This window comes from Loxodonta africana, unplaced genomic scaffold (genome assembly GCF_030014295.1).
Source record: "Loxodonta africana isolate mLoxAfr1 unplaced genomic scaffold, mLoxAfr1.hap2 scaffold_41, whole genome shotgun sequence".
Taxonomy (NCBI): Eukaryota; Metazoa; Chordata; class Mammalia; order Proboscidea; family Elephantidae; genus Loxodonta; species Loxodonta africana.
Window position 1 is genome coordinate 2,438,508 of NW_026975124.1, and position 21,010 is coordinate 2,459,517.

Consider the following 21,010-nt stretch of genomic DNA (forward strand, 5'->3'; position numbering starts at 1 on the left):
TCTGCCATTGGCTCAGTCTTGTCACCAGGCCCATCAGGAGCTCCGCCCACGCTTGCGGTGGGGGGACTGTCTCTATGGTGATGGCAAAGAAGCCTTAGCCCCGCCCACCTGGCCTTGACTTCACCTACCTGGCCCTCTGACCCTCACTCAGACCTCTGTGTTGATAAAAATCAATGTCCGCCAGTGCCCAGGTGTCAGCATCTGGGATAAAGGATTGGGGACCTTGCCTGGGGCAGAAGGCAGCCTAGGTCAGCGGGTAGCTGGAAGTCTAGTGACTTGTGAAACTGCTGCCAGTGACAAATGGTGACTCCCACACTGACATATCCCCTGGTGGCAGAATGCTAGTGATGGGTGGAGAAACATCGCTCCGGAGCACACGTTTAATGGGACACCAGCCAAAGCAAAGGCCAAGGCCAGTAGTGGACGTCGTGGAGCTGAATGGCGAGCCAGTGGAGGGCCCAAGGATCCCTCCTGTATGTGGCGAACAGGTCATCCGTGTCCCCACGTCCATCAACCATTGCACTGCTGGGGCCCAGGCTGCCAGGATTTCGGCCTTGCCTTCGGAGCCCGGCCACATAGGCAGCCTTGCACCGGAGGCGGGGACGTGTAGACAGCAAAAATTTGGAAAGTGGCAGTGTTTCCTCGATTTCTCTGGCATCGGCCTTTTTGAGCGGCTTGCTTTTTTTCCTGGTAGGATAGGGCCCTGACGGAGAAAGGCAGGATTACGTGTGCAGGAAAGGTGTGTGTTGAGAGGGTGACGACGTTGAGACCACGTTGGGATCTTTAGTCCCAGGAAAGGCCCCTGGCGGGTGTGGGTCAATGTTCTCTGCCCATCCCCCTTGGCGGGGGGGGTTTTCACCATACAAAGCACCAGCGCAATTATTCGTCCCCGGAGAGGTTGCATCTGCCCACGAGCTCCACCTGGCCAGGGTCCGCCCCTACTGTATTGCGCGTGTCAGTCAACAGAAGCTAAGACCTTCCAGAGAGACTACCTGCTATTCTGTCCCCACGGGGAAGCAGTACAGCCAGAAGCCTCCCCCGTTCCATCTCTAGGCTCTCTCTCAGGCCCCTCATACTTGTGATGTGTCTCAGGGGTAGAATGAAGAGTTTCCTCTGAGTGAACACATACAGGGAGGCCAGAGATGCTGAGGAAGGGCGCCTTGCCTAGTGATATCCTAGCGTAAGTGGAAAAGAGGTACCTGCCTGTTGTCCCAGTGTGTCGAACGTGTTCACATCAGGGGTTGCCTACTGTGAAGTTATTCCCTGGGTGCCCTCGATTTTGTGGCCAAAGACGCAAGGGGCCGTTGTCTGTCCGTGGGTAAAATGGAGGGCTCTGCGGAACTGGCCGGTTAGGCTGGACCTCTCCTATTGGCTGAGTGTTTGTGACTCGTCCCCGTCAGACGTTCCGCCTAGCCTTCCGGTGGCTGTCTCCATGGTGATTGGGAAAGAAGCCTTAGGCCCCACACTCAGCTCTCACCTGGCCTACCTGGCCTCTTTCCCCTCATCTAGACCGCTGTGTGGATGAAAGAAAGGATGTCGGCCAGTGAGCACGTGTCCTGATTTCCTTGGAAGGATTAGGCTCCTTGCCTGGGCAGAAGACAGCCAAGGTCAGCCTGAGCCTAGACACCTAGTGACCTGTGACACTGCAGCCAGTGATAGATGTTGATGTCCACGCTGAGGTATCCGCAGGTGGCGGATTCAGTGTGGTGGGAAGAGAAGTGGAAGTAGAGATGACACACTCCAGAGGGCACGGGCCAAAGGTCAGGGAAAATAGCTGAGGTCGTGGAGCTCTAGCAGAGCCAGTCTAGGGCCCAGGCCTCCCTGCTGTACGAGGCAAAGAGGTGATCCGTATGCCGCCATCCGTAGACTGTGGACGGCTGGGCCCTGGATGCCCGGATTTCGTCCTTGTCTACCGAGAAGTGACGCAGATGCAGTGTGCCACCGGAGGCTGTGGAGCAGCAGAGGGCAAAATCTTGAAATGGGGGCTTCAGTTGACTTTGCCTGTGCTCTCCTTTGGCTGAGTGACATCGTGTGTTTCCTAGCAGGTGAAGACATTCGTGGAGAGAGGCGGTTTCCATGCGTGCAGGCAAAGTGTGTGCTGAGATGATGAGTTGCTGGAGACCAGGGTGGACTCTTGAGACCCAGAATAGGCCTCTGGCAGGTATGTGTCAATGTTTTCTGCCCATGGCACTCAGCCGGTTATTTGCATAGAATGTTATCAGCGAAATTAGTAGTCTCCGGAGAGGCTGCCACTTGTCAGCGAGCTTCACCTGGCCAGGTCCGCCGGTGATGTAGCTCCCCAATCAATCACTGCTCTCTAGACCTTCCAGATAGACTACCAGAACTTCTCCCCCCATGGGCAAGCAGGAGAGCCAGAGGCCTTCCCCCTTTGTTCTTTCGTCTCAAGGCCCTCTGTCAGGCACTCCAAGGTGTGAAGTGACAAGGGGGAGAAGGAAGAGATTTCAGAGAAGGAACACAAGCAGAGAGAGACAGAGAGAGGCAAGAGATGCTGAGTGGGGATGCCTTGCCTACGGATATCCTCAGGAAAGTGGGAAAGAGGTACCTGGCGTGCTCTGCCAATGCCCTGAAGCAGTCCGCACCAGGGGCTCCCTTGTGCCTGCGTAGCCTTTCCCGGGGTGTGCTCCAATCCTGTGGCCACTAGGGGTCATAGGTCACAATGGAGGGCCCTGTGTCATCTGCCTGGCGGGCCGGATCTCTGCCATTGGCTCAGTCTTGTCACCAGGCCCATCAGGAGCTCCGCCCACGCTTGCGGTGGGGGGACTGTCTCTATGGTGATGGCAAAGAAGCCTTAGCCCCGCCCACCTGGCCTTGACTTCACCTACCTGGCCCTCTGACCCTCACTCAGACCTCTGTGTTGATAAAAATCAATGTCCGCCAGTGCCCAGGTGTCAGCATCTGGGATAAAGGATTGGGGACCTTGCCTGGGGCAGAAGGCAGCCTAGGTCAGCGGGTAGCTGGAAGTCTAGTGACTTGTGAAACTGCTGCCAGTGACAAATGGTGACTCCCACACTGACATATCCCCTGGTGGCAGAATGCTAGTGATGGGTGGAGAAACATCGCTCCGGAGCACACGTTTAATGGGACACCAGCCAAAGCAAAGGCCAAGGCCAGTAGTGGACGTCGTGGAGCTGAATGGCGAGCCAGTGGAGGGCCCAAGGATCCCTCCTGTATGTGGCGAACAGGTCATCCGTGTCCCCACGTCCATCAACCATTGCACTGCTGGGGCCCAGGCTGCCAGGATTTCGGCCTTGCCTTCGGAGCCCGGCCACATAGGCAGCCTTGCACCGGAGGCGGGGACGTGTAGACAGCAAAAATTTGGAAAGTGGCAGTGTTTCCTCGATTTCTCTGGCACCGGCCTTTTTGAGCGGCTTGCTTTTTTTCCTGGTAGGATAGGGCCCTGACGGAGAAAGGCAGGATTACGTGTGCAGGAAAGGTGTGTGTTGAGAGGGTGACGACGTTGAGACCACGTTGGGATCTTTAGTCCCAGGAAAGGCCCCTGGCGGGTGTGGGTCAATGTTCTCTGCCCATCCCCCTTGGCGGGGGGGGTTTTCACCATACAAAGCAGCAGCGCAATTATTCGTCCCCGGAGAGGTTGCATCTGCCCACGAGCTCCACCTGGCCAGGGTCCGCCCCTACTGTATTGCGCGTGTCAGTCAACAGAAGCTAAGACCTTCCAGAGAGACTACCTGCTATTCTGTCCCCACGGGGAAGCAGTACAGCCAGAAGCCTCCCCCGTTCCATCTCTAGGCTCTCTCTCAGGCCCCTCATACTTGTGATGTGTCTCAGGGGTAGAATGAAGAGTTTCCTCTGAGTGAACACATACAGGGAGGCCAGAGATGCTGAGGAAGGGCGCCTTGCCTAGTGATATCCTAGCGTAAGTGGAAAAGAGGTACCTGCCTGTTGTCCCAGTGTGTCGAACGTGTTCACATCAGGGGTTGCCTACTGTGAAGTTATTCCCTGGGTGCCCTCGATTTTGTGGCCAAAGACGCAAGGGGCCGTTGTCTGTCCGTGGGTAAAATGGAGGGCTCTGCGGAACTGGCCGGTTAGGCTGGACCTCTCCTATTGGCTGAGTGTTTGTGACTCGTCCCCGTCAGACGTTCCGCCTAGCCTTCCGGTGGCTGTCTCCATGGTGATTGGGAAAGAAGCCTTAGGCCCCACACTCAGCTCTCACCTGGCCTACCTGGCCTCTTTCCCCTCATCTAGACCGCTGTGTGGATGAAAGAAAGGATGTCGGCCAGTGAGCACGTGTCCTGATTTCCTTGGAAGGATTAGGCTCCTTGCCTGGGCAGAAGACAGCCAAGGTCAGCCTGAGCCTAGACACCTAGTGACCTGTGACACTGCAGCCAGTGATAGATGTTGATGTCCACGCTGAGGTATCCGCAGGTGGCGGATTCAGTGTGGTGGGAAGAGAAGTGGAAGTAGAGATGACACACTCCAGAGGGCACGGGCCAAAGGTCAGGGAAAATAGCTGAGGTCGTGGAGCTCTAGCAGAGCCAGTCTAGGGCCCAGGCCTCCCTGCTGTACGAGGCAAAGAGGTGATCCGTATGCCGCCATCCGTAGACTGTGGACGGCTGGGCCCTGGATGCCCGGATTTCGTCCTTGTCTACCGAGAAGTGACGCAGATGCAGTGTGCCACCGGAGGCTGTGGAGCAGCAGAGGGCAAAATCTTGAAATGGGGGCTTCAGTTGACTTTGCCTGTGCTCTCCTTTGGCTGAGTGACATCGTGTGTTTCCTAGCAGGTGAAGACATTCGTGGAGAGAGGCGGTTTCCATGCGTGCAGGCAAAGTGTGTGCTGAGATGATGAGTTGCTGGAGACCAGGGTGGACTCTTGAGACCCAGAATAGGCCTCTGGCAGGTATGTGTCAATGTTTTCTGCCCATGGCACTCAGCCGGTTATTTGCATAGAATGTTATCAGCGAAATTAGTAGTCTCCGGAGAGGCTGCCACTTGTCAGCGAGCTTCACCTGGCCAGGTCCGCCGGTGATGTAGCTCCCCAATCAATCACTGCTCTCTAGACCTTCCAGATAGACTACCAGAACTTCTCCCCCCATGGGCAAGCAGTAGAGCCAGAGGCCTTCCCCCTTTGTTCTTTCGTCTCAAGGCCCTCTGTCAGGCACTCCAAGGTGTGAAGTGACAAGGGGGAGAAGGAAGAGATTTCAGAGAAGGAACACAAGCAGAGAGAGACAGAGAGAGGCAAGAGATGCTGAGTGGGGATGCCTTGCCTACGGATATCCTCAGGAAAGTGGGAAAGAGGTACCTGGCGTGCTCTGCCAATGCCCTGAAGCAGTCCGCACCAGGGGCTCCCTTGTGCCTGCGTAGCCTTTCCCGGGGTGTGCTCCAATCCTGTGGCCACTAGGGGTCATAGGTCACAATGGAGGGCCCTGTGTCATCTGCCTGGCGGGCCGGATCTCTGCCATTGGCTCAGTCTTGTCACCAGGCCCATCAGGAGCTCCGCCCACGCTTGCGGTGGGGGGACTGTCTCTATGGTGATGGCAAAGAAGCCTTAGCCCCGCCCACCTGGCCTTGACTTCACCTACCTGGCCCTCTGACCCTCACTCAGACCTCTGTGTTGATAAAAATCAATGTCCGCCAGTGCCCAGGTGTCAGCATCTGGGATAAAGGATTGGGGACCTTGCCTGGGGCAGAAGGCAGCCTAGGTCAGCGGGTAGCTGGAAGTCTAGTGACTTGTGAAACTGCTGCCAGTGACAAATGGTGACTCCCACACTGACATATCCCCTGGTGGCAGAATGCTAGTGATGGGTGGAGAAACATCGCTCCGGAGCACACGTTTAATGGGACACCAGCCAAAGCAAAGGCCAAGGCCAGTAGTGGACGTCGTGGAGCTGAATGGCGAGCCAGTGGAGGGCCCAAGGATCCCTCCTGTATGTGGCGAACAGGTCATCCGTGTCCCCACGTCCATCAACCATTGCACTGCTGGGGCCCAGGCTGCCAGGATTTCGGCCTTGCCTTCGGAGCCCGGCCACATAGGCAGCCTTGCACCGGAGGCGGGGACGTGTAGACAGCAAAAATTTGGAAAGTGGCAGTGTTTCCTCGATTTCTCTGGCATCGGCCTTTTTGAGCGGCTTGCTTTTTTTCCTGGTAGGATAGGGCCCTGACGGAGAAAGGCAGGATTACGTGTGCAGGAAAGGTGTGTGTTGAGAGGGTGACGACGTTGAGACCACGTTGGGATCTTTAGTCCCAGGAAAGGCCCCTGGCGGGTGTGGGTCAATGTTCTCTGCCCATCCCCCTTGGCGGGGGGGGTTTTCACCATACAAAGCACCAGCGCAATTATTCGTCCCCGGAGAGGTTGCATCTGCCCACGAGCTCCACCTGGCCAGGGTCCGCCCCTACTGTATTGCGCGTGTCAGTCAACAGAAGCTAAGACCTTCCAGAGAGACTACCTGCTATTCTGTCCCCACGGGGAAGCAGTACAGCCAGAAGCCTCCCCCGTTCCATCTCTAGGCTCTCTCTCAGGCCCCTCATACTTGTGATGTGTCTCAGGGGTAGAATGAAGAGTTTCCTCTGAGTGAACACATACAGGGAGGCCAGAGATGCTGAGGAAGGGCGCCTTGCCTAGTGATATCCTAGCGTAAGTGGAAAAGAGGTACCTGCCTGTTGTCCCAGTGTGTCGAACGTGTTCACATCAGGGGTTGCCTACTGTGAAGTTATTCCCTGGGTGCCCTCGATTTTGTGGCCAAAGACGCAAGGGGCCGTTGTCTGTCCGTGGGTAAAATGGAGGGCTCTGCGGAACTGGCCGGTTAGGCTGGACCTCTCCTATTGGCTGAGTGTTTGTGACTCGTCCCCGTCAGACGTTCCGCCTAGCCTTCCGGTGGCTGTCTCCATGGTGATTGGGAAAGAAGCCTTAGGCCCCACACTCAGCTCTCACCTGGCCTACCTGGCCTCTTTCCCCTCATCTAGACCGCTGTGTGGATGAAAGAAAGGATGTCGGCCAGTGAGCACGTGTCCTGATTTCCTTGGAAGGATTAGGCTCCTTGCCTGGGCAGAAGACAGCCAAGGTCAGCCTGAGCCTAGACACCTAGTGACCTGTGACACTGCAGCCAGTGATAGATGTTGATGTCCACGCTGAGGTATCCGCAGGTGGCGGATTCAGTGTGGTGGGAAGAGAAGTGGAAGTAGAGATGACACACTCCAGAGGGCACGGGCCAAAGGTCAGGGAAAATAGCTGAGGTCGTGGAGCTCTAGCAGAGCCAGTCTAGGGCCCAGGCCTCCCTGCTGTACGAGGCAAAGAGGTGATCCGTATGCCGCCATCCGTAGACTGTGGACGGCTGGGCCCTGGATGCCCGGATTTCGTCCTTGTCTACCGAGAAGTGACGCAGATGCAGTGTGCCACCGGAGGCTGTGGAGCAGCAGAGGGCAAAATCTTGAAATGGGGGCTTCAGTTGACTTTGCCTGTGCTCTCCTTTGGCTGAGTGACATCGTGTGTTTCCTAGCAGGTGAAGACATTCGTGGAGAGAGGCGGTTTCCATGCGTGCAGGCAAAGTGTGTGCTGAGATGATGAGTTGCTGGAGACCAGGGTGGACTCTTGAGACCCAGAATAGGCCTCTGGCAGGTATGTGTCAATGTTTTCTGCCCATGGCACTCAGCCGGTTATTTGCATAGAATGTTATCAGCGAAATTAGTAGTCTCCGGAGAGGCTGCCACTTGTCAGCGAGCTTCACCTGGCCAGGTCCGCCGGTGATGTAGCTCCCCAATCAATCACTGCTCTCTAGACCTTCCAGATAGACTACCAGAACTTCTCCCCCCATGGGCAAGCAGGAGAGCCAGAGGCCTTCCCCCTTTGTTCTTTCGTCTCAAGGCCCTCTGTCAGGCACTCCAAGGTGTGAAGTGACAAGGGGGAGAAGGAAGAGATTTCAGAGAAGGAACACAAGCAGAGAGAGACAGAGAGAGGCAAGAGATGCTGAGTGGGGATGCCTTGCCTACGGATATCCTCAGGAAAGTGGGAAAGAGGTACCTGGCGTGCTCTGCCAATGCCCTGAAGCAGTCCGCACCAGGGGCTCCCTTGTGCCTGCGTAGCCTTTCCCGGGGTGTGCTCCAATCCTGTGGCCACTAGGGGTCATAGGTCACAATGGAGGGCCCTGTGTCATCTGCCTGGCGGGCCGGATCTCTGCCATTGGCTCAGTCTTGTCACCAGGCCCATCAGGAGCTCCGCCCACGCTTGCGGTGGGGGGACTGTCTCTATGGTGATGGCAAAGAAGCCTTAGCCCCGCCCACCTGGCCTTGACTTCACCTACCTGGCCCTCTGACCCTCACTCAGACCTCTGTGTTGATAAAAATCAATGTCCGCCAGTGCCCAGGTGTCAGCATCTGGGATAAAGGATTGGGGACCTTGCCTGGGGCAGAAGGCAGCCTAGGTCAGCGGGTAGCTGGAAGTCTAGTGACTTGTGAAACTGCTGCCAGTGACAAATGGTGACTCCCACACTGACATATCCCCTGGTGGCAGAATGCTAGTGATGGGTGGAGAAACATCGCTCCGGAGCACACGTTTAATGGGACACCAGCCAAAGCAAAGGCCAAGGCCAGTAGTGGACGTCGTGGAGCTGAATGGCGAGCCAGTGGAGGGCCCAAGGATCCCTCCTGTATGTGGCGAACAGGTCATCCGTGTCCCCACGTCCATCAACCATTGCACTGCTGGGGCCCAGGCTGCCAGGATTTCGGCCTTGCCTTCGGAGCCCGGCCACATAGGCAGCCTTGCACCGGAGGCGGGGACGTGTAGACAGCAAAAATTTGGAAAGTGGCAGTGTTTCCTCGATTTCTCTGGCACCGGCCTTTTTGAGCGGCTTGCTTTTTTTCCTGGTAGGATAGGGCCCTGACGGAGAAAGGCAGGATTACGTGTGCAGGAAAGGTGTGTGTTGAGAGGGTGACGACGTTGAGACCACGTTGGGATCTTTAGTCCCAGGAAAGGCCCCTGGCGGGTGTGGGTCAATGTTCTCTGCCCATCCCCCTTGGCGGGGGGGGTTTTCACCATACAAAGCAGCAGCGCAATTATTCGTCCCCGGAGAGGTTGCATCTGCCCACGAGCTCCACCTGGCCAGGGTCCGCCCCTACTGTATTGCGCGTGTCAGTCAACAGAAGCTAAGACCTTCCAGAGAGACTACCTGCTATTCTGTCCCCACGGGGAAGCAGTACAGCCAGAAGCCTCCCCCGTTCCATCTCTAGGCTCTCTCTCAGGCCCCTCATACTTGTGATGTGTCTCAGGGGTAGAATGAAGAGTTTCCTCTGAGTGAACACATACAGGGAGGCCAGAGATGCTGAGGAAGGGCGCCTTGCCTAGTGATATCCTAGCGTAAGTGGAAAAGAGGTACCTGCCTGTTGTCCCAGTGTGTCGAACGTGTTCACATCAGGGGTTGCCTACTGTGAAGTTATTCCCTGGGTGCCCTCGATTTTGTGGCCAAAGACGCAAGGGGCCGTTGTCTGTCCGTGGGTAAAATGGAGGGCTCTGCGGAACTGGCCGGTTAGGCTGGACCTCTCCTATTGGCTGAGTGTTTGTGACTCGTCCCCGTCAGACGTTCCGCCTAGCCTTCCGGTGGCTGTCTCCATGGTGATTGGGAAAGAAGCCTTAGGCCCCACACTCAGCTCTCACCTGGCCTACCTGGCCTCTTTCCCCTCATCTAGACCGCTGTGTGGATGAAAGAAAGGATGTCGGCCAGTGAGCACGTGTCCTGATTTCCTTGGAAGGATTAGGCTCCTTGCCTGGGCAGAAGACAGCCAAGGTCAGCCTGAGCCTAGACACCTAGTGACCTGTGACACTGCAGCCAGTGATAGATGTTGATGTCCACGCTGAGGTATCCGCAGGTGGCGGATTCAGTGTGGTGGGAAGAGAAGTGGAAGTAGAGATGACACACTCCAGAGGGCACGGGCCAAAGGTCAGGGAAAATAGCTGAGGTCGTGGAGCTCTAGCAGAGCCAGTCTAGGGCCCAGGCCTCCCTGCTGTACGAGGCAAAGAGGTGATCCGTATGCCGCCATCCGTAGACTGTGGACGGCTGGGCCCTGGATGCCCGGATTTCGTCCTTGTCTACCGAGAAGTGACGCAGATGCAGTGTGCCACCGGAGGCTGTGGAGCAGCAGAGGGCAAAATCTTGAAATGGGGGCTTCAGTTGACTTTGCCTGTGCTCTCCTTTGGCTGAGTGACATCGTGTGTTTCCTAGCAGGTGAAGACATTCGTGGAGAGAGGCGGTTTCCATGCGTGCAGGCAAAGTGTGTGCTGAGATGATGAGTTGCTGGAGACCAGGGTGGACTCTTGAGACCCAGAATAGGCCTCTGGCAGGTATGTGTCAATGTTTTCTGCCCATGGCACTCAGCCGGTTATTTGCATAGAATGTTATCAGCGAAATTAGTAGTCTCCGGAGAGGCTGCCACTTGTCAGCGAGCTTCACCTGGCCAGGTCCGCCGGTGATGTAGCTCCCCAATCAATCACTGCTCTCTAGACCTTCCAGATAGACTACCAGAACTTCTCCCCCCATGGGCAAGCAGTAGAGCCAGAGGCCTTCCCCCTTTGTTCTTTCGTCTCAAGGCCCTCTGTCAGGCACTCCAAGGTGTGAAGTGACAAGGGGGAGAAGGAAGAGATTTCAGAGAAGGAACACAAGCAGAGAGAGACAGAGAGAGGCAAGAGATGCTGAGTGGGGATGCCTTGCCTACGGATATCCTCAGGAAAGTGGGAAAGAGGTACCTGGCGTGCTCTGCCAATGCCCTGAAGCAGTCCGCACCAGGGGCTCCCTTGTGCCTGCGTAGCCTTTCCCGGGGTGTGCTCCAATCCTGTGGCCACTAGGGGTCATAGGTCACAATGGAGGGCCCTGTGTCATCTGCCTGGCGGGCCGGATCTCTGCCATTGGCTCAGTCTTGTCACCAGGCCCATCAGGAGCTCCGCCCACGCTTGCGGTGGGGGGACTGTCTCTATGGTGATGGCAAAGAAGCCTTAGCCCCGCCCACCTGGCCTTGACTTCACCTACCTGGCCCTCTGACCCTCACTCAGACCTCTGTGTTGATAAAAATCAATGTCCGCCAGTGCCCAGGTGTCAGCATCTGGGATAAAGGATTGGGGACCTTGCCTGGGGCAGAAGGCAGCCTAGGTCAGCGGGTAGCTGGAAGTCTAGTGACTTGTGAAACTGCTGCCAGTGACAAATGGTGACTCCCACACTGACATATCCCCTGGTGGCAGAATGCTAGTGATGGGTGGAGAAACATGGCTCCGGAGCACACGTTTAATGGGACACCAGCCAAAGCAAAGGCCAAGGCCAGTAGTGGACGTCGTGGAGCTGAATGGCGAGCCAGTGGAGGGCCCAAGGATCCCTCCTGTATGTGGCGAACAGGTCATCCGTGTCCCCACGTCCATCAACCATTGCACTGCTGGGGCCCAGGCTGCCAGGATTTCGGCCTTGCCTTCGGAGCCCGGCCACATAGGCAGCCTTGCACCGGAGGCGGGGACGTGTAGACAGCAAAAATTTGGAAAGTGGCAGTGTTTCCTCGATTTCTCTGGCACCGGCCTTTTTGAGCGGCTTGCTTTTTTTCCTGGTAGGATAGGGCCCTGACGGAGAAAGGCAGGATTACGTGTGCAGGAAAGGTGTGTGTTGAGAGGGTGACGACGTTGAGACCACGTTGGGATCTTTAGTCCCAGGAAAGGCCCCTGGCGGGGGTGGGTCAATGTTCTCTGCCCATCCCCCTTGGCGGGGGGGGTTTTCACCATACAAAGCAGCAGCGCAATTATTCGTCCCCGGAGAGGTTGCATCTGCCCACGAGCTCCACCTGGCCAGGGTCCGCCCCTACTGTATTGCGCGTGTCAGTCAACAGAAGCTAAGACCTTCCAGAGAGACTACCTGCTATTCTGTCCCCACGGGGAAGCAGTACAGCCAGAAGCCTCCCCCGTTCCATCTCTAGGCTCTCTCTCAGGCCCCTCATACTTGTGATGTGTCTCAGGGGTAGAATGAAGAGTTTCCTCTGAGTGAACACATACAGGGAGGCCAGAGATGCTGAGGAAGGGCGCCTTGCCTAGTGATATCCTAGCGTAAGTGGAAAAGAGGTACCTGCCTGTTGTCCCAGTGTGTCGAACGTGTTCACATCAGGGGTTGCCTACTGTGAAGTTATTCCCTGGGTGCCCTCGATTTTGTGGCCAAAGACGCAAGGGGCCGTTGTCTGTCCGTGGGTAAAATGGAGGGCTCTGCGGAACTGGCCGGTTAGGCTGGACCTCTCCTATTGGCTGAGTGTTTGTGACTCGTCCCCGTCAGACGTTCCACCTAGCCTTCCGGTGGCTGTCTCCATGGTGATTGGGAAAGAAGCCTTAGGCCCCACACTCAGCTCTCACCTGGCCTACCTGGCCTCTTTCCCCTCATCTAGACCGCTGTGTGGATGAAAGAAAGGATGTCGGCCAGTGAGCACGTGTCCTGATTTCCTTGGAAGGATTAGGCTCCTTGCCTGGGCAGAAGACAGCCAAGGTCAGCCTGAGCCTAGACACCTAGTGACCTGTGACACTGCAGCCAGTGATAGATGTTGATGTCCACGCTGAGGTATCCGCAGGTGGCGGATTCAGTGTGGTGGGAAGAGAAGTGGAAGTAGAGATGACACACTCCAGAGGGCACGGGCCAAAGGTCAGGGAAAATAGCTGAGGTCGTGGAGCTCTAGCAGAGCCAGTCTAGGGCCCAGGCCTCCCTGCTGTACGAGGCAAAGAGGTGATCCGTATGCCGCCATCCGTAGACTGTGGACGGCTGGGCCCTGGATGCCCGGATTTCGTCCTTGTCTACCGAGAAGTGACGCAGATGCAGTGTGCCACCGGAGGCTGTGGAGCAGCAGAGGGCAAAATCTTGAAATGGGGGCTTCAGTTGACTTTGCCTGTGCTCTCCTTTGGCTGAGTGACATCGTGTGTTTCCTAGCAGGTGAAGACATTCGTGGAGAGAGGCGGTTTCCATGCGTGCAGGCAAAGTGTGTGCTGAGATGATGAGTTGCTGGAGACCAGGGTGGACTCTTGAGACCCAGAATAGGCCTCTGGCAGGTATGTGTCAATGTTTTCTGCCCATGGCACTCAGCCGGTTATTTGCATAGAATGTTATCAGCGAAATTAGTAGTCTCCGGAGAGGCTGCCACTTGTCAGCGAGCTTCACCTGGCCAGGTCCGCCGGTGATGTAGCTCCCCAATCAATCACTGCTCTCTAGACCTTCCAGATAGACTACCAGAACTTCTCCCCCCATGGGCAAGCAGTAGAGCCAGAGGCCTTCCCCCTTTGTTCTTTCGTCTCAAGGCCCTCTGTCAGGCACTCCAAGGTGTGAAGTGACAAGGGGGAGAAGGAAGAGATTTCAGAGAAGGAACACAAGCAGAGAGAGACAGAGAGAGGCAAGAGATGCTGAGTGGGGATGCCTTGCCTACGGATATCCTCAGGAAAGTGGGAAAGAGGTACCTGGCGTGCTCTGCCAATGCCCTGAAGCAGTCCGCACCAGGGGCTCCCTTGTGCCTGCGTAGCCTTTCCCGGGGTGTGCTCCAATCCTGTGGCCACTAGGGGTCATAGGTCACAATGGAGGGCCCTGTGTCATCTGCCTGGCGGGCCGGATCTCTGCCATTGGCTCAGTCTTGTCACCAGGCCCATCAGGAGCTCCGCCCACGCTTGCGGTGGGGGGACTGTCTCTATGGTGATGGCAAAGAAGCCTTAGCCCCGCCCACCTGGCCTTGACTTCACCTACCTGGCCCTCTGACCCTCACTCAGACCTCTGTGTTGATAAAAATCAATGTCCGCCAGTGCCCAGGTGTCAGCATCTGGGATAAAGGATTGGGGACCTTGCCTGGGGCAGAAGGCAGCCTAGGTCAGCGGGTAGCTGGAAGTCTAGTGACTTGTGAAACTGCTGCCAGTGACAAATGGTGACTCCCACACTGACATATCCCCTGGTGGCAGAATGCTAGTGATGGGTGGAGAAACATCGCTCCGGAGCACACGTTTAATGGGACACCAGCCAAAGCAAAGGCCAAGGCCAGTAGTGGACGTCGTGGAGCTGAATGGCGAGCCAGTGGAGGGCCCAAGGATCCCTCCTGTATGTGGCGAACAGGTCATCCGTGTCCCCACGTCCATCAACCATTGCACTGCTGGGGCCCAGGCTGCCAGGATTTCGGCCTTGCCTTCGGAGCCCGGCCACATAGGCAGCCTTGCACCGGAGGCGGGGACGTGTAGACAGCAAAAATTTGGAAAGTGGCAGTGTTTCCTCGATTTCTCTGGCACCGGCCTTTTTGAGCGGCTTGCTTTTTTTCCTGGTAGGATAGGGCCCTGACGGAGAAAGGCAGGATTACGTGTGCAGGAAAGGTGTGTGTTGAGAGGGTGACGACGTTGAGACCACGTTGGGATCTTTAGTCCCAGGAAAGGCCCCTGGCGGGTGTGGGTCAATGTTCTCTGCCCATCCCCCTTGGCGGGGGGAGGTTTTCACCATACAAAGCAGCAGCGCAATTATTCGTCCCCGGAGAGGTTGCATCTGCCCACGAGCTCCACCTGGCCAGGGTCCGCCCCTACTGTATTGCGCGTGTCAGTCAACAGAAGCTAAGACCTTCCAGAGAGACTACCTGCTATTCTGTCCCCACGGGGAAGCAGTACAGCCAGAAGCCTCCCCCGTTCCATCTCTAGGCTCTCTCTCAGGCCCCTCATACTTGTGATGTGTCTCAGGGGTAGAATGAAGAGTTTCCTCTGAGTGAACACATACTGAGAGGCCACAGATGCTGAGGAAGGGCGCCTTGCCTAGTGATATCCTAGCGTAAGTGGAAAAGAGGTACCTGCCTGTTGTCCCAGTGTGTCGAACGTGTTCACATCAGGGCTTGCCTACTGTGAAGTTATTCCCTGGGTGCCCTCGATTTTGTGGCCAAAGACGCAAGGGGCCGTTGTCTGTCCGTGGGTAAAATGGAGGGCTCTGCGGAACTGGCCGGTTAGGCTGGACCTCTTCTATTGGCTGAGTGTTTGTGACTCGTCCCCGTCAGAAGTTCCGCCCAGCCTTCCGGTGGCTGTCACCATGGTGATTGGGAAAGAAGCCTTAGGCCCCACACTCAGCCCTCACCTGGCCTCCCTGGCCTCTTTCCCCTCATCTAGACCGCTGTGTGGATGAAAGAAAGGATGTCGGCCAGTGAGCACGTGTCCTGATTTCCTTGCAAGGATTAGGCTCCTTGCCTGGGCAGAAGACAGCCAAGGTCAGCCTGAGCCTAGACACCTAGTGACCTGTGACACTGCAGCCAGTGATAGATGTTGATGTCCACGCTGAGGTATCCGCAGGTGGCGGATTCAGTGTGGTGGGAAGAGAAGTGGAAGTAGAGATGACACACTCACGAGGGCACGGGAAAAAGGTCAGGGAAAATAGCTGAGGTCGTGGAGCTCTAGCAGAGCCAGTCTAGGGCCCAGGCCTCCCTGCTGTATGAGGCAAAGAGGTGATCCGTATGCCGCCATCCGTAGACTGTGGACGGCTGGGCCCTGGATGCCCGGATTTCGTCCTTGTCTACCGAGAAGTGACGCAGATGCAGTGTGCCACCGGAGGCTGTGGAGCAGCAGAGGGCAAAATCTTGAAAATGGGGGCTTCAGTTGACTTTGCCTGTGCTCTCCTTTGGCTGAGTGACATCGTGTGTTTCCTAGCAGGTGAAGACATTCGTGGAGAGAGGCGGTTTCCATGCGTGCAGGCAAAGTGTGTGCTGAGATGATGAGTTGCTGGAGACCAGGGTGGACTCTTGAGACCCAGAATAGGCCTCTGGCAGGTATGTGTCAATGTTTTCTGCCCATGGCACTCAGCCGGTTATTTGCATAGAATGTTATCAGCGAAATTAGTAGTCTCCGGAGAGGCTGCCACTTGTCAGCGAGCTTCACCTGGCCAGGTCCGCCGGTGATGTAGCTCCCCAATCAATCACTGCTCTCTAGACCTTCCAGATAGACTACCAGAACTTCTCCCCCCATGGGCAAGCAGTAGAGCCAGAGGCCTTCCCCCTTTGTTCTTTCGTCTCAAGGCCCTCTGTCAGGCACTCCAAGGTGTGAAGTTACAAGGGGGAGAAGGAAGAGATTTCAGAGAAGGAACACAAGCAGAGAGAGACAGAGAGAGGCAAGAGATGCTGAGTGGGGATGCCTTGCCTACGGATATCCTCAGGAAAGTGGGAAAGAGGTACCTGGCGTGCTCTGCCAATGCCCTGAAGCAGTCCGCACCAGGGGCTCCCTTGTGCCTGCGTAGCCTTTCCCGGGGTGTGCTCCAATCCTGTGGCCACTAGGGGTCATAGGTCACAATGGAGGGCCCTGTGTCATCTGCCTGGCGGGCCGGATCTCTGCCATTGGCTCAGTCTTGTCAGCAGGCCCATCAGGAGCACCGCCCACGCTTGCGGTGGGGGGACTGTCTCTATGGTGATGGCAAAGAAGCCTTAGCCCCGCCCACCTGGCCTTGACTTCACCTACCTGGCCCTCTGACCCTCACTCAGACCTCTGTGTTGATAAAAATCAATGTCCGCCAGTGCCCAGGTGTCGGCATCTGGGATAAAGGATTGGGGACCTTGCCTGGGGCAGAAGGCAGCCTAGGTCAGCGGGTAGCTGGAAGTCTAGTGACTTGTGACACTGCTGCCAGTGACAAATGGTGACTCCCACACTGACATATCCCCTGGTGGCAGAATGCTAGTGATGGGTGGAGAAACATCGCTCCGGAGCACACGTTTAATGGGACACCAGCCAAAGCAAAGGCCAGGGCCAGTAGTGGACGTCGTGGAGCTGAATGGCGAGCCAGTGGAGGGCCCAAGGATCCCTCCTGTATGTGGCGAACAGGTCATCCGTGTCCCCACGTCCATCAACCATTGCACTGCTGGGACCCAGGCTGCCAGGATTTCGGCCTTGCCTTCGGAGCCCAGCCACATAGGCAGCCTTGCACCGAAGGCGGGGACATGTAGACAGCAAAAATTTGGAAAGTGGCAGTGTTTCCTCGATTTCTCTGGCATCGGCCTTTTTAAGCGGCTTGCTTTTTTTCCTGGTAGGATAGGGCCCTGACGGAGAAAGGCAGGATTACGTGTGCAGGAAAGGTGTGTGTTGAGAGGGTGACGACGTTGAGACCACGTTGGGATCTTTAGTCCCAGGAAAGGCACCTGGCGGGGGTGGGTCAATGTTCTCTGCCCATCCCCCTTGGCGGGGGGGGTTTTCACCATACAAAGCAGCAGCGCAATTATTCGTCCCCGGAGAGGTTGCATCTGCCCACGAGCTCCACCTGGCCAGGGTCCGCCCCTACTGTATTGCGCGTGTCAGTCAACAGAAGCTAAGACCTTCCAGAGAGACTACCTGCTATTCTGTCCCCACGGGGAAGCAGTACAGCCAGAAGCCTCCCCCGTTCCATCTCTAGGCTCTCTCTCAGGCCCCTCATACTTGTGATGTGTCTCAGGGGTAGAATGAAGAGTTTCCTCTGAGTGAACACATACTGAGAGGCCACAGATGCTGAGGAAGGGCGCCTTGCCTAGTGATATCCTAGCGTAAGTGGAAAAGAGGTACCTGCCTGCTGTCCCAGTGTGTGGAACGTGTTCACATCAGGGCTTGCCTACTGTGAAGTTATTCCCTGGGTGCCCTCGATTTTGTGGCCAAAGACGCAAGGGGCCGTTGTCTGTCCGTGGGTAAAATGGAGGGCTCTGCGGAACTGGCCGGTTAGGCTGGACCTCTCCTATTGGCTGAGTGTTTGTGACTCGTCCCCGTCAGAAGTTCCGCCCAGCCTTCCGGTGGCTGTCACCATGGTGATTGGGAAAGAAGCCTTAGGCCCCACACTCAGCCCTCACCTGGCCTACCTGGCCTCTTTCCCCTCATCTAGACCGCTGTGTGGATGAAAGAAAGGATGTCGGCCAGTGAGCACGTGTCCTGATTTCCTTGGAAGGATTAGGCTCCTTGCCTGGGCAGAAGACAGCCAAGGTCAGCCTGAGCCTAGACACCTAGTGACCTGTGACACTGCAGCCAGTGATAGATGTTGATGTCCACGCTGAGGTATCCGCAGGTGGCGGATTCAGTGTGGTGGGAAGAGAAGTGGAAGTAGAGATGACACACTCCAGAGGGCACGGGCCAAAGGTCAGGGAAAATAGCTGAGGTCGTGGAGCTCTAGCGGAGCCAGTCTAGGGCCCAGGCCTCCCTGCTGTACGAGGCAAAGAGGTGATCCGTATGTCGCCATCCGTAGACTGTGGACGGCTGGGCCCTGGATGCCCGGATTTCGTCCTTGTCTACCGAGAATTGACGCAGATGCAGTGTGCCACCGGAGGCTGTGGAGCAGCAGAGGGCAAAATCTTGAAAATGGGGGCTTCAGTTGACTTTGCCTGTGCTCTCCTTTGGCTGAGTGACATCGTGTGTTTCCTAGCAGGTGAAGACATTCGTGGAGAGAGGCGGTTTCCATGCGTGCAGGCAAAGTGTGTGCTGAGATGATGAGTTGCTGGAGACCAGGGTGGACTCTTGAGACCCAGAATAGGCCTCTGGCAGGTATGTGTCAATGTTTTCTGCCCATGGCACTCAGCCGGTTATTTGCATAGAATGTTATCAGCGAAATTAGTAGTCTCCGGAGAGGCTGCCACTTGTCAGCGAGCTTCACCTGGCCAGGTCCGCCCGTGATGTAGCTCCCCAATCAATCACTGCTCTCTAGACCTTCCAGATAGACTACCAGAACTTCTCTCCCCATGGGCAAGCAGTAGAGCCAGAGGCCTTCCCCCTTTGTTCTTTCGTCTCAAGGCCCTCTGTCAGGCACTCCAAGGTGTGAAGTGACAAGGGGGAGAAGGAAGAGATTTCAGAGAAGGAACACAAGCAGAGAGAGACAGAGAGAGGCAAGAGATGCTGAGTGGGGATGCCTTGCCTACGGATATCCTCAGGAAAGTGGGAAAGAGGTACCTGGCGTGCTCTGCCAATGCCCTGAAGCAGTCCGCACCAGGGGCTCCCTTGTGCCTGCGTAGCCTTTCCCGGGGTGTGCTCCAATCCTGTGGCCACTAGGGGTCATAGGTCACAATGGAGGGCCCTGTGTCATCTGCCTGGCGGGCCGGATCTCTGCCATTGGCTCAGTCTTGTCACCAGGCCCATCACGAGCTCCGCCCACTCTTGCGGTGGGGGGACTGTCTCTATGGTGATGGCAAAGAAGCCTTAGCCCTGCCCACCTGGCCTTGACTTCACCTACCTGGCCCTCTGACCCTCACTCAGACCTCTGTGTTGATAAAAATCAATGTCCGCCAGTGCCCAGGTGTCGGCATCTGGGATAAAGGATTGGGGACCTTGCCTGGGGCAGAAGGCAGCCTAGGTCAGCGGGTAGCTGGAAGTCTAGTGACTTGTGACACTGCTGCCAGTGACAAATGGTGACTCCCACACTGACATATCCCCTGGTGGCAGAATGCTAGTGATGGGTGGAGAAACATCGCTCCGGAGCACACGTTTAATGGGACACCAGCCAAAGCAAAGGCCAAGGCCAGTAGTGGACGTCGTGGAGCTGAATGGCGAGCCAGTGGAGGGCCCAAGGATCCCTCCTGTATGTGGCGAACAGGTCATCCGTGTCCCCACGTCCATCAACCATTGCACTGCTGGGACCCAGGCTGCCAGGATTTCGGCCTTGCCTTCGGAGCCCGGCCACATAGGCAGCCTTGCATCGAAGGCGGGGACGTGTAGACAGCAAAAATTTGGAAAGTGGCAGTGTTTCCTCGATTTCTCTGGCATCGGCCTTTTTGAGCGGCTTGCTTTTTTTCCTGGTAGGATAGGGCCCTGACGGAGAAAGGCAGGATTACGTGTGCAGGAAAGGTGTGTGTTGAGAGGGTGACGACGTTGAGACCACGTTGGGATCTTTAGTCCCAGGAAAGGCCCCTGGCGGGTGTGGGTCAATGTTCTCTGCCCATCCCCCTTGGTGGGGGGAGGTTTTCACCATACAAAGCAGCAGCGCAATTATTCGTCGCCGGTGAGGTTGCATCTGCCCACAAGCTCCACCTGGCCAGGGTCCGCCCCTACTGTATTGCGCGTGTCAGTCAACAGAAGCTAAGACCTTCCAGAGAGACTACCTGCTATTCTGTCCCCACGGGGAAGCAGTACAGCCAGAAGCCTCCCCCGTTCCATCTCTAGGCTCTCTCTCAGGCCCCTCATACTTGTGATGTGTCTCAGGTGTAGAATGAAGAGTTTCCTCTGAGTGAACACATACACGGAGGCCAGAGATGCTGAGGAAGGGTGCCTTGCCTAGTGATATCCTAGCGTAAGTGGAAAAGAGGTACCTGCCTGTTGTCCCAGTGTGTCGAACGTGTTCACATCAGGGCTTGCCTACTGTGAAGTTATTCCCTGGGTGCCCTCGATTTTGTGGCCAAAGACGCAAGGGGCCGTTGTCTGTCCGTGGGTAAAATGGAGGGCTCTGCGGAACTGGCCGGTTAGGCTGGACCTCTCCTATTGGCTGAGTGTTTGTGACTCGTCCCCGTCAGACGTTCCGCCTAGCCTTCCGGTGGCTGTCTCCATGGTGATTGGGAAAGAAGCCTTAGGCCCCACACTCAGCCCTCACCTGGCCTACCTGGCCTCTTTCCCCTCATCTAGACCGCTGTGTGGATGAAAGAAAGGATGTCGGCCAGTGAGCACGTGTCCTGATTTCCTTGGAAGGATTAGGCTCCTTGCCTGGGCAGAAGACAGCCAAGGTCAGCCTGAGCCTAGACACCTAGTGACCTGTGACACTGCAGCCAGTGATAGATGTTGATGTCCACGCTCAGGTATCCGCAGGTGGCGGATTCAGTGTGGTGGGAAGAGAAGTGGAAGTAGAGATGACACACTCCAGAGGGCACGGGCCAAATGTCAGGGAAAATAGCTGAGGTCGTGGAGCTCTAGCGGAGCCAGTCTAGGGCCCAGGCCTCCCTGCTGTACGAGGCAAAGAGGTGATCCGTATGCCGCCATCCGTAGACTGTGGACGGCTGGGCCCTGGATGCCCGGATTTCGTCCTTGTCTACCGAGAAGTGACGCAGATGCAGTGTGCCACCGGAGGCTGTGGAGCAGCAGAGGGCAAAATCTTGAAATGGGGGCTTCAGTTGACTTTGC